The sequence below is a fragment of the Amblyomma americanum genome, chromosome 1 (genome assembly GCF_052857255.1).
Source record: "Amblyomma americanum isolate KBUSLIRL-KWMA chromosome 1, ASM5285725v1, whole genome shotgun sequence".
NCBI lineage: Eukaryota > Metazoa > Arthropoda > Arachnida > Ixodida > Ixodidae > Amblyomma > Amblyomma americanum.
In genome coordinates, this window is record NC_135497.1 from 251,953,564 (window position 1) to 251,968,986 (window position 15,423).

At 47.1% G+C, this 15,423-nt stretch overlaps 1 protein-coding gene and 1 pseudogene across 1 annotated transcript in view; one reads left to right on the forward strand and one right to left on the reverse strand.

The window, feature by feature from the left end:
• LOC144114924 (QRFP-like peptide receptor) overlaps positions 1 to 15,423 on the forward strand; it is a 587,744-nt gene that overhangs the window by 335,489 nt on the left and 236,832 nt on the right. The window lies entirely within an intron of this gene.
• On the reverse strand, positions 8,362 to 11,961 carry LOC144096591 (uncharacterized; annotated as a pseudogene).

The window sequence follows — 15,423 nt, forward strand, 5'->3', positions numbered from 1 at the left end:
TCACAGACACCTAAAAAACAAAATAAAAGCGAAAGCGAAGCCGCCACTGGACTTGCTGAAAGGTACTCCACGCGTTGGTTGACAGCGCCTACCTACCGCGTTGAGTTAAAAAGAAATGCGGGAGCCGGGACGTTTAATCCCATTAATCAGGGCAGTCGGCCTTACAGGACAATATTTCGAAATTTCTAAGAATATTTCGAACGTGTAGCTCGAGTTGCCGCGGCAAAAAGACGAGTTCAGATTCCTCTTTAGTGCAACTTTAAGTTATTATTTCCTTCTGTTCTCTTTCCCTCGGGCTCATTTTAAGCCCCTCAGGGAACGGGAAAGGTGCACGGACCGGCGGCATTGTTAAGAAAATCGTAACTGCTTCTATTTCTCCTGCATTTCCTAACTGCATTAGAGAACGATTCCAAGTGCGCGCAGAAAAATTATGAAAGGGTCAGGACTTCAAACTTGGTGGAGTCCTCATAACTGAGCATAAAAAGGCTCAAGGAGGTGAGCAAATGGCTGTTTCTCCGAAATGCAGCTGTAAATGCGATAAGCATACAAGTGTTCCGTGAGATTAATTCGATCAGCTAATTAAAGAACGAGCAGGAACCCCGCTGAGCGATAGAAACTACCAAAATGTGTTTGAACCGATCAGCGCTGCCTCTTGCGGAACACATAGTGATGGCCGCCTTCACTCCGTGTGGTGCTAATTCTCCGCTTCCACGTTGTACTTGCCCTTTGTCTCTTGTCAGCTAGCGATCAATAAAGCCTGCTCGCCCTTGTCGAGTGCGCTTATAGCCCCTCTATGGTCCCATTTTAACGCAATCACACAGATGCACTGCCTGGGCACTCAAGGGGGTCTGAAGCACCGATTCGGTTTTACTTTTTTCTCTCGGTTTATTTCTAAGGCCGCAAAGAAATGCACGGCTGAATGGGAGGCGCCAGATTCCACGCACGCGGGGCCAACAAAGACATATGCCGCAGCTGCTAGCGGAGCTGCCGGGAAGCTCGTGTCCTATTGTACTTCAGCCCGGGCCGGCTGTCGTAACACTCTTCGGAGTTAAAGAACACAAATCGGAAGCGCACGAGCACCAGGCCTGGTCACTCTCGTACCGTGCGAGGCTTCTCTTTGTTTGCCCCTATGGGAGAACCCGCTGCACTCTGGGTCCACGCTAACGACTTGCTTTTAATTAGAGGCCGTACACTACTATTGCAATCAGTCTCGGTAAAGCGCTGAAGGCACCGTCATAGGCGGCCGTCGTCCCTGCCTACAAGCCCCCGATAAAAATTATGCGCTGCTTAAAAGAGGCCCTGCTTATAAAGATTGCTGTCACGACCACTGCACTGTGGCGCTAGCGTTATAACAAGCTTCGGACGTTGCAGGTGCGCGTTCATAAGCGCGTTAGTTGACGTCTGGCGTTGCCTGAAAAGTCTTCGTCTCTTCTCTTCCTGTCAAGGCAAGGCCGCGTGGGCTCTGCCGGCGTCAATCTCCGATAGCTTGCGTGGTTGTAAATTTGGCGTTCATTCAGTTTAACCTCCCGCCCGCAGTGAGTCAAGTTGTTTTCGAGCTGTGACGGTGTTCTACTGCCCCCGCCTTGCACAAATCTCTTTTTTAGTAGCGTTTGCTTTGGGGCTAGCTGGCTCATCGTCAACAGCGGATTACTTCCTAACTGACGGCACAAAGATAGGCAGGGCAAGCGCTTGTCTCTTCTACCGTTATGTACTGTGCACTGAGTGTTGCGCTAAAGGTAATCCATCTTTACGAAAAGCTCGTAGAGTGGAAACGAATGGTGTGTCGCTTGCGATTGTTTTAGGCGTTTCTTCTGCGAGCTTAGGGTGCCATAACAAAAGAGCCTCCGGCCCAATTAGCATCGCTTGTGCCGTTCAAATGTTGCTAATTGCTCAGAAGAGCCCGTGACGGTGTACGAGTTGGCGAACAGGACTTTTTCTTGCTTTGCCTCTTGATGGGGCCGGACCCGCTTTGGATACTGTGAAACTCTGAAGGCGCTACAACGCCCAGGGTTAGCTGGCCTGCTGTCTATAATTAGAAACGTCAAGAGGGTCTTGTTCGCACTTGCTGTGCGGGGTGCTTTCTTGCTTTGGGTTTCTCATTTTGCATTCTGCTGCGCAGCTTTATTTCAGCCCGATCCAAGTTTAGTCATTTGGATGCCGAGTAAAGAAAGTGACCTCTTCTATGTGTTTAGAGTTTCGTGCGTGATAAAAAAAAAATGAACAAATGGTACATTTTCTCCAGAAAGCCCATCAGGTCGATGGAACGATTTGTCCTTTGTGGGCTCACCGGACATTATTAGCCTTCTGCAAACATTACCTAATGAGCGTATCCTGCAATTCGATCCACTTGCCCTGGGCGGACCGCAGACAAACCTTCTCAACAAACTGTGCTTCGTGTTCTTGCTTTTGTGGAAAGAGAGTCTGATGGCAGAGGATGTTGCTTGTTAAAGAAATGAAGGCACTCATCAAGCTGATGTAATTTGGTGCCCCCTTTAAGAACTGCTTAGCTCTGTCATCTAGTTAAATATCCGGCTAACGTCCGGGCTAACGACCACTGAAAAGTTTTCCAATCATATCAATCCCATTCGCCAAGTAATTGAGGGAGTTTACAGCTGCTCGCTGTTCTCTCCTTTGCCGATCCACGGAAACCCCTCGCCGAAGCTGCTCGGCAGAGCTCGGAAGTTGCAGCCTCTATAACTATCCGCGCGCTCAGTATTTCAGAGCTTGCTCAATGTCAGTTTCATTACTTGGTGTCGCTTGCTACGTTTCCCTAGGCACCCTCATATACCGGAACGCTTTGTTTAAGACGTGTTTTTGTGTGCCGGTTTCTCTTTGCCCACCTTCAGCGGACACTTATCACTACTTCGTACCAGTTTTATCGGCCACTGCGCAGGTGCATGCCAGAAATATTCCTGAGCATAAGTTAATGTTACCGAGAATTGCTTCAAGTGAAAGCACGGCGTTTAAAAAACCATGGAATGAAGCTGGAATCTGCATGAACCGACCACACTGTTAAAGTTTGCTACTTATTAGGTAAAATGGTATGCGGGAATACCTCAGCAGCATTGTAATGAACCACAGGTCAGAAAACCATGTGGTGGTATTACCTGCACCTATTCTAGCGTATCTAGAAAGTCTGCTGCTGTTTTCACGAAGCTATGAGCTATGCTGAGTTATTACTTTGAACAACACAAGCAGGACTTTAAATAGTTAATAACGCAGAACGGATTCATGTACCGCCTGTGTTAGTTACTATTTTATTCAGCAGTTTCTGAATATTGGAAATTCTCAATATTATGTCATTACAGTCTTCATTATACCTGTACTGCCCTCTGCGAAAACGTCATGTTAATAATCTCTTGCTGACTACAGTTACCGCATGGAATAAGTGGGATTTCAATAACTCTTGTTTTTCTTTTCATTTTTAATCAGGCCTCTTTCCTTTTTTTTCTCTGTCTGGCCAATAGAGTGCATTCAAGCGCAAGGAACAAGGGCTTCCATGAAGAAGCTCTTCAGTAAAGGTATTCCATATAACCATCGAGCTTTTTTGAAAGGTTATCTCTCTGTGCCTTCAAATCAACTTAGTTTTTTGTCGTGATAATGCCACCTCCCCACCCCCACACACACTATTTTTTTCTGAAGATACGCAGAATATAGATAATGTGTTTGAAACCACTAACGAGGAATTAATTTGCTTGAACTCAATGGGCTTTTAATCTTTTCCTAAAAATACCGAAGAAACAAGGAATATTATGTGCGCATGATTTCAAAAAAATTTCACTTCCTTAGCAAAAATTGCCGCAGGAAGTTAAAATATCCAGGTGGCCTTGTCTGGTGGCTAGCTTTACAAATGACATAATAAGCACACAAGAAGCGCTGTGAGTCATGAATTCACCGTCAAGAAATTTAAGAAAAAAAAACTTTTTGCAAAACAAAAAAAGTTTTGCAGCCAATTGCTATGTTGTCTCATTTCAACACGATTGCTTTGGAAAGTATCGAATATCGTAACTTTTTCCGTTGGGGGCAGAAAGAAAATAACGGCGATATCCCCATGGTGGGGCGAGCGGTCAGCACGAGCTAGTTTTGGAAATGGTCAAGTATATGGTGACGCAACGCATATTAAGTTTTATGAAGGCTGTGGTGATAGGAATGGTGGGTTCGTGGTAAGCTACTAAATGACAAGAATGCGTAGTACGGCATTTCACTATTGCGCTTAATGACACTGTGCTATTTCTTTCTCTCTAAACCTGATTATGCCTGCATCGCGGTCAAGCAAATGCGTGCATTTTGGCGTAATCCTTTTACTCCGCACTGCCTGCTGAACTCCAGATCGATGATCGCGTTTCGTGATGTCGACGGCATGAGATCGGTTTAGAAACCAAAGTCCGTGGATGCGAAGTACACGACAAATTGTTTGTCGCCATGAAAGAACAGCACAACAACAAAACAGCACAGGGGAAAACAGCATGACGACAAAACAGTCCGCGGGGAAAGCAGCACGCTTCAAACAGCACGCCGAACAAGACAGCACGCCAGACACAACAGCACAGCGACAAAATAGCACGACGATTGAAGAGCACAGGGAAGAAACAGCACGATGACAAAACAGCAGAGCGGAGTACGGTGCAGCGCTGTGGGATGGATGAAATATAGCCATAACCGCAAACGGTTAATCACAACGCATACGGTAGCGACCTTTTTAGTTAGCGAGTGCTCGTTTCACAAACTCATTAAGGATCAGGGTAGGGTAACAATAGCAATATCAAATTTTCACTTTTTTCGGGCGGGGTAATGGCATGACTAACGCTGAAGAAGTTGTTCTGGAAACGTCGATTTTGTGCTTTGACAGTTATGGGGCGGAATTCTGGCAGATAAGCCCGATGTAAGGCCCTGGGTCTACCACAAGTTTTTATTCTTCAATGCTCTCGCTCTCAGCAATTGAACATTCTGCAATTTTTTTGGAAGAAAGCTACAGGGTCTTTAGACATTAAAAATATCCAGAATACGACGCTTACTTTTAACGATGCACGAATGTCCGAGCCAAGATTTCAAGGTTGTTTGCCGTGTCACCACGACGATGCAGGGTGCATTGGTTGTTCGAAACTGACCGGCGGTTATTTTACTTTGCGGAATCGGCTGCACACCTGATCTGAAAATCATGCATCAGCGTGCATTTATTGGGTGTAATTTTATAATGAAGCTCTTTTCAATTTTCGCAACATTCGACCGAAGCTCCCTTTTTTCGCTTCGAAGCCAATTTTATCAAGACATCAGTTTTCGACAGATTTGATCCTTTTGCTTAGGAACCGCAAAAAAGTAACAAAGAAACGCTGAACCTATACAAACACAGGAGGGAGTGCACTGAAGGAGAGTTGCACAAACTGATGATTTCAGGGTGCTTGAAAACTACCAATAAAAAAAACGAAAACAAACCATAAAATGCAGAACCCGCAGAGAAAACACCACATACCATTCCGTTTTCCTTAAGCTCCTTTGTTTTCTTTATGTGCTTCTATGTGTTTTATACCTCTGAAGTTATTATATATAAATAATATGTCTTACTTTTGTTTGTCCCCACAGTTAAGCTGCACGAGAAGTTAGGCATCACAGTTCAAGTATGAAAACGGCAGCCACACAAGCCAAAAAGCGATTTGGCTTACCACTCGAAGATAGTCACTGACCAACACAAAAATAGCCTTTCACAGTTTGTTCTGCAGTTTAGAGTAAACATCACAATTAGCTTTTCCATAGCAGGCGTCTTTCCTTGGTAATTATCCACGCTCGGTATCACGCTCATTGTTTTTCCTGATAACGATATTACTTGTTTTATGCAAGTGCCTCGGTTTTGTGTACATGGGGTCATATCTAGGCCTGGGCTGAAGCGTTCAAAACACTTTTACTACCCGAGATTCTGCTCGCTTAATACATAAAAACTATATCAATGAAGCCAAGCGATCAAGGACTACATAACCTCTAATCTGTCATATGCACCGTTCAAGCAGAGCGTTACTTAAGAAATGAGCGTGCCCTATTCGTCAATGAATCAGCGAAACGAGCGGTCACTAACTCCAAAGGTCACTGCCGTATGTTTTGTGCTTTATCGTTTGCAGTTATGGCTATGACAGTTCATCTCTCTCAGCTATGCACCGTACGACGCTGCGCTGTTTTTTCACCGTTCTGTTTTTTCCTCTGTGCTGTTTTGACGGGTGCTGTTATGTCAGGTGTGCTGTTTTGTCGCCGTGCTGTTTATTTTATTTGCTTTTTATTCGATGTGCTCTTTTTTTCCTGTATTGTTTTGTCGCTGTACTGTTCTTGTGCGCTGTTTTGACGCATGCTGTTTTGTCGTCTGCTATTCTTTCGTGCCCCCGTCAGCAAGGTCGAAAGGCGAAATGCGATAAAAAATGGATGGGTTCCAACGTAGTAGTAGTAGCAGAAGACCTGTATTCGGCCATAAATTGGTTTGGTTTGGTGTATGGCGGTTTAACGTCCAAAAACGACTAAGGCAAAGAGGGACGCCGTAGTGAAGGGCTCCGGAAATTTCGACCACCTGGGCTTCTTTAACGTGCACTGACATTGCACAGCACACGAGCCTCTAGAATTTCGCCTCCATCGAAATTCAACCGCCGCGCGCGGGATCGACCCCGCGTCTTTCGGGTCAGCAGCCGAGCGCCGTAACCACTAGGCCACCGCGGCGGGCTGGCCATAAATTAGAGGCCGAGCATGTCGACCGCATGGGCGACCAGTCGTCGCTGTTCGTCTTCAACTTCAGTGCCAAGCCAGTTGAGCCAGGTGGCGATGGATAAAGAAGAGGGGGGATAGGAACTCGACTGCTGAACTGCCGGGCAATAGAAGAGGCAATGGGCCAGGTCCTCATAGATAGGGGGCAGTTGGGACAGGAAGCATACGGTCGGTAGCGATAGCGAAAGAGGGGGTGGGGGTGGGGGGGTGATGACCAACGTTTATAGATATACTTGAGTTTCGAAACTCTCCGCCACGCCCATTAGGAGGAGCCGACCCGCCGCGGTTCCTGCCACCGCGGCGCTGCGGTCGACGGTTGAGCTATGGAAGCAAGCGTCCTCTGCTAGCGCCCAATGTTTTGCCTGTGGAGGGCGCTAATAGATCGCTTGTAGAACTGACTTGTGTTCGCTAACATTTTCGATTTGCGGTAATTTTATCATGCGGCGAAAAGTTCGACCTTTTCTGTCTTCCACATTCACGCGTTCCAGCCTTCGCCGTAGTGGAGTGCGCTCGGTGCGTTTACCACCGCGGTGGGTATTGAAGGAGCGGTTATGTACGAACATGTGACGATACGAATCGTGTCCTATTGCAGAGCAAATGTCCTGCGACTTCAAAGCCGCGGTAGGTTCACGTTTTATCGTCGCTAAAAGCCGTGCCGCTCATTAAGCGCGTCGCGCGTGCGTAGGATGGCGGACTTTACTGCGTCCGTTTTCGTTCCTACGAATCTTTAAAGTTCCGCTCTTGTGGCTAGTAGGGCGCCTCAAATGATGTTACTTGCAAATGCAGCGCTTGTGGCATCCATTTCCGCTTACCTGCAGAAATGCCGCAACGAGAATTTCATGCTGATACCGAGCACCATTCGCCTTCCGTTTGCACTGACCGCAAACGCGCGCAACCTCAAAGCGGCGTGTAAGTCGCCGAAGTGAAATGCTTTGCAGCTGACGACCTCCGCAACCAACCTTAAACCTGTAGTCTCAACTGTGGAGCCTTTTTCACCCTTTACAACACCAATGTAAATAATGTACGCAATGTACCAAGAAACACGACACCAAGAACTGGGTGAATGATATTCAAAATGAAAAACCACTTTACTAACATATTAACTGAAAAGAACAGGCTTTGAGCATTCTTAGACAAGCTTTGCCTTTTTCCTCTCTCTTTGTGCCTTCACTGCAGAGTCATTCTCCTGGCACTTTGCTCTTGCAAAGAAGTGCATACGAGTGGCTAAATAAAAATCGATCCCTTCAGCAGTAAATCCATCACAGTGCTGTGAGCACCAAACAGTGTTTGTGCCATTTTAATTGATGCTGTCTAAAACCTTCCAAAAAAGGTCGCCAAATGCAGCTAGTTTGCTGGCTTTGCTTATAGCCTTCTCTACAGTGCTTACACACGCAAATAATTTTTTGGATGGGTACGCTAGACAACCTGACACGTGTGCACGCTCAATTACCAGTAGTGTCTCAGGAGGAAGGGAATCATGTGAGCCCACTGCATCTTTTTGCAGTCCATACAACGTGCAGTTTTGTTTACCTTGAACGCAACATACCAGATAAATAGCACAGTGCTGTCGTTTCTGGTGCTGGCACACTGTGAATGTGATCGTTGGGCAGATTGCACAAGTCATTAAATGGTATGGATGTGAGTCGTTTCCACACCTTTTCTTTAAGATGGTTTTTTGAGTAAGCGCCTCACGACGCTTTGCCCCAAGGCTTGCAAATGCACTTAGCAAAACACGATCATCGCCTCCTTCACAGTTATCCTTGACAGCCAACTTCACCGGAGTGTACAGGGAAAGTAGGCGGAACAGTTGACTGAAGTTCATAACTGTCGGGTGATCCTCATCACCCCCCAAACGACCTTACAAGTCCAAAGAACCTCTAAAAAAATAAACAGGTGCCAAAACTGCCCAGAACGAACACAGGAAATAGTTCAATTACCTCAAAAGGATCTTGGTTTAAGCTTGCTGTAAGGACATAGCTGACACCACGGCTGTGAAAGAACTCAATCATGGACAGAACCGACATTAACGTGACACACAAAGACTGCATGGTCTCGTAAGATGCAAAAAGTTTCAAATTTGGGATCGATTCTGATTCATTCATCACTTTCAGGAAGTTTTTCAGGACCTGCAAGCATACAAGACATTATGGGGAAACGGTTGATGAGACATCTTGCAATATTACACTTGCAGTGCATAAAAAGAAAATAGAAGCATTTTTTTTTCACACCTTACTCCACACACAAAGGTTCAGTAAGCTTACCTTAATATTGGGAGAGTCACGTCTGATTCCAGCTGCAGGAATTTTACCGTTCAAGATGTCAAAAATGCCATTCAGAAGTTTCGTAAATGTCTCTGTTCCAGCACTGTCACTGAAGCCAGGAACTTTCAGTCGCCTGTATACCTTAAGGCCAATAGCGACACTTCGGCTGAAAAGCTGAAAAGAAGGCAAACCAGAAATGAATAACTCCATGAAACAACTAAATTTAAAACTGATGAATTAAGCTCAAAACAATGGAACATCTTTCACTGTCAGAGTTGTTGAGCCTGATAACTTCGCAAAAGTAAGCTTTGGGCAGAGCTTTCGATGGAAAGTCAGTGGCATGGGACTAACGTTATATTTTCCACGTTGGTCAAGGGAGATGGGCAAGTGATAGGAAAATTTGTTAGTGATCTACATGCAGGTGGACCACTTAAAAATGAAAAAAGTTTTGCTTTGCAGGAAATTAGGCTGCATGCTAGAAACATAAAAAAACGTTGCTCAAAACTGAGCACCTGAGTGGCTAAACGAACGTTCATCTTCTGAAGTGCCTGTGGGTTCACGTGGTACGCAGTGAGTTTTGAACTACTTTTATGGGCACTTTCTTTTCAGCCTCGAACAGCCGCACATAGTGCTCAAAATTACTTTGTGGTCTCCTATCTGAAATGAAATAATTGCATAGTGCCTTAGAAAACAATGTACACCAACACAGTACAGTTTTAAGAAAACATCGAGATACTGAGCGGAAAGCCTTGTTTTGATATAACGTGCCTGATCATATTTGTGTTTCATCAGATGATTCATAATGCACTTCATTATGCTAGGAACGTCACATATGAAGTGAAGTTGATGCATCTGGACGGCAAGGATGCTCATCTTGCAGTTGGCACCCGTCAGTTTGCCACTTACTCCAATATGTGTCCACATGGATTTGTTGCTTCCCGCAACATGAATGATAACTGCCAACACATTGGCACCATACTGAAATAGCTGTAAAACTGTGCTCAACACTATCTTCGCCAAACTCCAACCTGGCGCGGCCCCTTTCGTTGCATATGTTGCTATTGGTTGAATATAGGGCTGAAACACAGGGTTAAACATCACCACTAATGCATGGTCTGCTAGCAGAGTCTTCATTGCAAACGTCCCCATAGTTGAGGAAGGCATCAAATTTGCAGGAAGCTCTGTTGAACTCATCCGTTTCCCTTAACTTGATTACGTCGATGATAATTGAGCCATACGTATGATGCTCCGGCTTTCCATTCATGTGCAGCTTAATGCTTTCCAATGCAAATTTATTCATACCATACTCGCATGGCAGGCCCCTGAGCAGCTGTACGAGGCGATTAGCGCTGGGAAGGGGTAGAATCTTCATATCAGAGAGCGTCCTATAACATTTCCGGCTTGTTAGCCAAAGGGGCAGGCACACCATTAGCCACTCTGTTGTGTACCTGTGTCCACAAGGCGACTTAGCTGCTTGCGGCATTACAGCGGCACTAATGGCCGTCTTCTGTGGCCCAGGCAAATCTTTTACAATGTCGTCTATGGCTGCCGTGAAAGCGTTTTTTAGCTTAGCACCGAGCCGACTTACTTCTGCTTTTTTGCACTCTCTTGCAGCAGTGTCACGAATCAGACGCTTCCTAAGCACACTGGCTTCTAAAATCACTTTATTTCTGGGCTGTTTTGATGCAGCCTTTCTCTTCAAGCTTTATCACCACCCATCCCTTCGCCGTGATTTGTTTCAGTCACCTGATGCTCTCTTTCCACGCCGTGATCATTCTTTCAAAGTTAAACGCGTAAACTGTCATTCATCGTCTTATGCCAATTCATTTATTCCCCGTACTATCACTGAATGGAATAGTTTGCCATCAGTCATCGCCACAGAAACTGACAATAAAAAATTCCAAGAGCTTCTTCGCTGTGACGGAAATGTGTAAATGTTTGCTGTTTTTGTTAGTGTTCAATTTTTCTTTGTGTGATGCCTTATGTTTTAATTAGCGTTTTTTTTTTTACACTTACTTGTTGAAATGTATCGCGATTACTTATGATTGTACCCCCCCCCCCCCTATGTAATACCCTCTTCTGGAGGGCCTTTAGGGGTAACTTGAATAAATAAATAAATAAATTATGCTAACACACATGGCACACACTCCTCTGTCAGCATCTGTTAGAACTGTACAATCTTTCTGGTACACAGTTCCAGTTTTGTTTGAAGAGTTTCGGAACCACTCACAGCACTGTGGCTACATCCAAGGCAGAATTTCATGTTGTGCACAAGTTGCACTATCGCTTCCACGTCTTTTAGCGAGCGCATCTGCACATCGACAAGCGATCTTTGTAGTAGTTTTCCATTCCCTGAAATAATGCATGTAAGGTCCTTCCTTACCGCAACGCTTTTGAGGATGGAGAACACACCTGTTTTCATTCCTGCTTCGTAGAAAACTGCTTGCCGAAGGTCACCAGGTTCCTCCACCACGACTTAAAATTGCCAGTTTCGAGGCAGTCGCAGCGACGCACCATTCTCGATTATGCTTGCAATGTAAGTGCTATCCAAATCACCCGGCAGCTCTTGTGATTCTTCGTGAGTGGACTGACAAGCCAGCTCTGCACTCCTAGCTGTTCCGCCTCTCTTCATCGGTGATCGACGCCTTTTGGTTGCAGAAGGGCAGGTAACTGGGCAAATTGGGAAACAGCGTGGGAATGGCCCATTTTTCAGTGCCCACGAACCCCGTTCGATCTCCACAACCTCACCGCTGATGTTGTGTTTGAATGTTTTGATTATGTCTGACGACTTGAAATGAACGTCGCACACTTTGCATGTTTTGCTGAGTAGCTTGTCAGCGCGGGGGATCGCTCTAGCCCACCTCTCACGAAACAGCGGGTCCGATGGTGGAGCAAAAAAGTGCCTCTTTTCTGGGTTGCTTCGGTACCCGCTCGTACAACCAGATATGAAGCAGGTCGGCATGCTGGCTGAATTTCAACGCAGTTGAAGTTAAAATGCAAAACAGGTCGATGAGCGCAGCTCTTGGTGGCAAACAAACGGCTAGCCTGCAGCAGCAGGCCATAGAAATCGACGACTTCTTGCAGTGTCCAAATTACTTGCTTCTCACTCCGTTGTGGTGAACGGCTGATTTTAACGAAATTCACGATGCAGTCGCACGTTCGCAAACACGAAACCAAATTAAAAGAAAACTAAATCAACACAGACACGCAAAAAAAAACTGTGGCAACGGGAAAAAACATCCACCGACGCACACGACGCAAGCCAAACGCTGGCGCAACCGGCGACCGCAGCGCCCTTACACTCCCTAGGGGGAAGTCGCGCTCGGCTTCAGCGGGGGAGTATCGAAACTCAAGTATATCTCTATAAACTTTGGTGATGACTGCACTCATTTGGATGTGCCGAAGACGGCGAGCCTCCGGTACTGTGAGTGATGAATTGGGGGGGGGGGGGGGGGATAAAGGCGTTTGGCGAGGCGGAGCTCGAAGAAGGCCTCCTTTGTGGTGCGGCTGAGGGTGTGGGCTTCGTCCTTCGAGGGCTTGAGCCAGGGGGTCAACGGTGCCCGGTAAAGAGTGTCGCGGGCGAGCTGATGGGCCAGCTCACTGCCGTCAATCCCTGAATGCCCAGTGACCCAGCGGCGGAAAACGGTGGAAGATTGCAGTGCGGAGACCACTCGTTTGACATCCTGTTAGAATTAAGAGGGTAGGGCGCGGTTGTGTATGGTGGATAGCGGCTTCAAAAGTCTGAATAGACTGTGTATGTGTACAGTGGTGAGCAGCCCTGTCCAGAGCGCGCCGACGGTGCTCTGCGGAGCAAGTCAGCGTCATCTAACGTTAGGCTCTGGGTTTGAGTTATGCGTCCCGTGCGCATGCGCGGCAAAAACGGAGGGATGCCTTCTCATCGCTTCCTTGTACAGCCCCCACCATGAGTTCGTTTGTGCCGCCAGGGACGCGCTGCCCGCATTTGTAACGCTGTGACGGTGGCCAGGGCGTCGCCATGCCGCCGTGTTTCACGAGTGTAACGAGACGGCCAGGAAAGCAAGCGCGAGTGATAGCGGATGATCGCGCGTTTCTGCATCCAAATTGCTAGATCTGTACGGATGTCAAATGCGGTGTTCCTTGCCTTGTAGCTGATAGCACAGCGCAAAGACACGCTATCACAAATTACGCATGCAACGCATGGTGCGTGGTGGTAACGCGCTAACCTTACACGGACAAAACGAAAACGCACAACAAACAACCAACTAAGCCCCATTCTCGCACTCTCCGGCTGGTGTTATTTGAAATGCGCTATCATCCGTTCTCATTTGCTTTTCAAGCGCGCGATCGCCCGATATCACTTGCACTTGCTTGCCTAGCCGCCTCGCGATTCGAGCGAAAAGCGTCCGTTTTCCGGCCGCTGTTACAAATGATTCACCGCGGCCCTGGCAGAGTGAAGCGCAAGCGCTGAGAAGAAATGAGGCCCATAACCCGCGAGCAGGCACCGCTTTATTTTGGCCGCACATGCGCATGGGGCGCATAACTCAAACCCAGAGCCTAACGTGACATGGCGCTGACTTGCTCCGCAGAGCACAGTCGGTGCCCTCTAGACAAAGCTGCTCACCACTGTACTCTGGAAGAGATGGAAGGAGGGCAAATGACGAGTGCATGCGCAATGGCGAGGACACCAAGGGACACTGCTTCCGGAGGGCGCAGGTGCGGCTAGCTGGTGTGGGTTTCAGGTGCGGGGAGGTGGGCATGCGTGGTACAGGGCGTAGCCGCTGGAACCTCGAGGAGCCACGAAAGAGGCATCCGTGCAGGCCACGTACACCCTGGGTATCAAAGAGATGGGGAATGGTGCTGCGCGGCCGCATGACGACGGCCGGTGTGCAGGACGGGGGGACATGTTGTCGGGAGGGGGAGGATACGAAGATTGAGAGCCGGGGTGTGAATAGGAGAGTAAAGGTGGAAAATGGGAATGGGAGAAATGCCCGTCTGAACCAATAACCACTGACGTTGACGGGTAAGGGAAAGCCGGGCAAGCTGCGAGTCACGATGGAGACTGAGAAGAGAACGAAGAGGATGGAAGAGGCCTGTGGCAAAGAACTTAGCAGTGGAGGTAGCTATAGGGATGTTGAGAGCTTCTTATAGAGGCCCACAAGGGCAGTCTCGAGAGCGTCGAGTCTGAGTGAAGGAAACGTTAAACTGAGTACAAGTCCGAAAGCATGTGTTTAGCTTGATTGGCTCATGGTTATGGTTTGCTGTATAGTCGGCACATCTGGTGACGATATTTGACTCGGGTTGAGCTCTGATCGCAGTTAAGCCGATCAGATCTGTTCGCGCTGCAGATGGAAGTTGATGGAGATGATGATGTGCAATGCATAGCGCGAGAGTCATCTTGAACATTCTCGGACAAAACTTTGAAAATTGGAAAATTGTATGACACTGTTATGGAAATATTTAAGGTAATGGTTCAATTTTCTGATGTGTAGCAAAATATTTCTTTCAAAATGTCCCTATCGATCGCATCGAATAGATAAGACTGTGATACAAAACCAATGGGGAACGCTTTTGAAAATAGCAAAAGCGTTAATAGAAGAAAAAAATACAAGACTTCTGTCGGGTGATTTACGGATATATTGGTTTTTATAGCTAAATCTTAGATTATATGAATAAATTGCGTTCATAAACGGTTTCCCGCTAAAAAGTGATTTTGTCCAGAATTGTTGGGCATGTGTGTTGCAGTTTAACACGGGGCGCGGTCGGCTTCAGAAATAGCATAGTGCTGTCGACCAGTGGCCGGCGAAGCTGATCTGTGCGTGCCGCCGCGGGTTCGAATCACAGTCGTGGCAATATTTTATTTCTGCAATTTTAAGGTCAAGGGTTTAGCGATGAATCGGCTTTTGCAGGTTTGGCTGTGAAATAGAGCTCTATCCCCCCCAAAAAAGCCGGCGAGGTACAATTTTTAGGTTATTTTCCTGAGAGGCCTTTCGAGACGTTTGGCCGGGCCGTGTTGTCACTTCGCGCCCCACCCGACGACAACGAAGGTGACACACGGCACGAAACACGAGGTGTGTGTGCATCGGGCGGTCACGTGATCGCGGGCGAACGCGCTCAACGCGACGACGACGGCCAAGGTAGCACGAGGAACATGTGCTGTGGCGACGTACGGACTCCGACTACGCGAAACCATGGAATCTGCGTTGTATAAGCTACAGCTGTAACATATTTCAATGTGCGGGGCATACGCTGCAGTGGTGAGCGATTACCGTCAGTAAGACAGCGGCGTATATCTACGATCTGCAATGTTTCTTGTTTCAAATATCTCTGTACTTCGTTTTGTTCATACCAAACGCGAATTCAAAAAGGCAGCAACGACTTGCTTACATGTGCAGAAGGCCAAAAATAGGTCGCTAACTTCTAGATCGTTTCACAAGCTAGCTTGCTA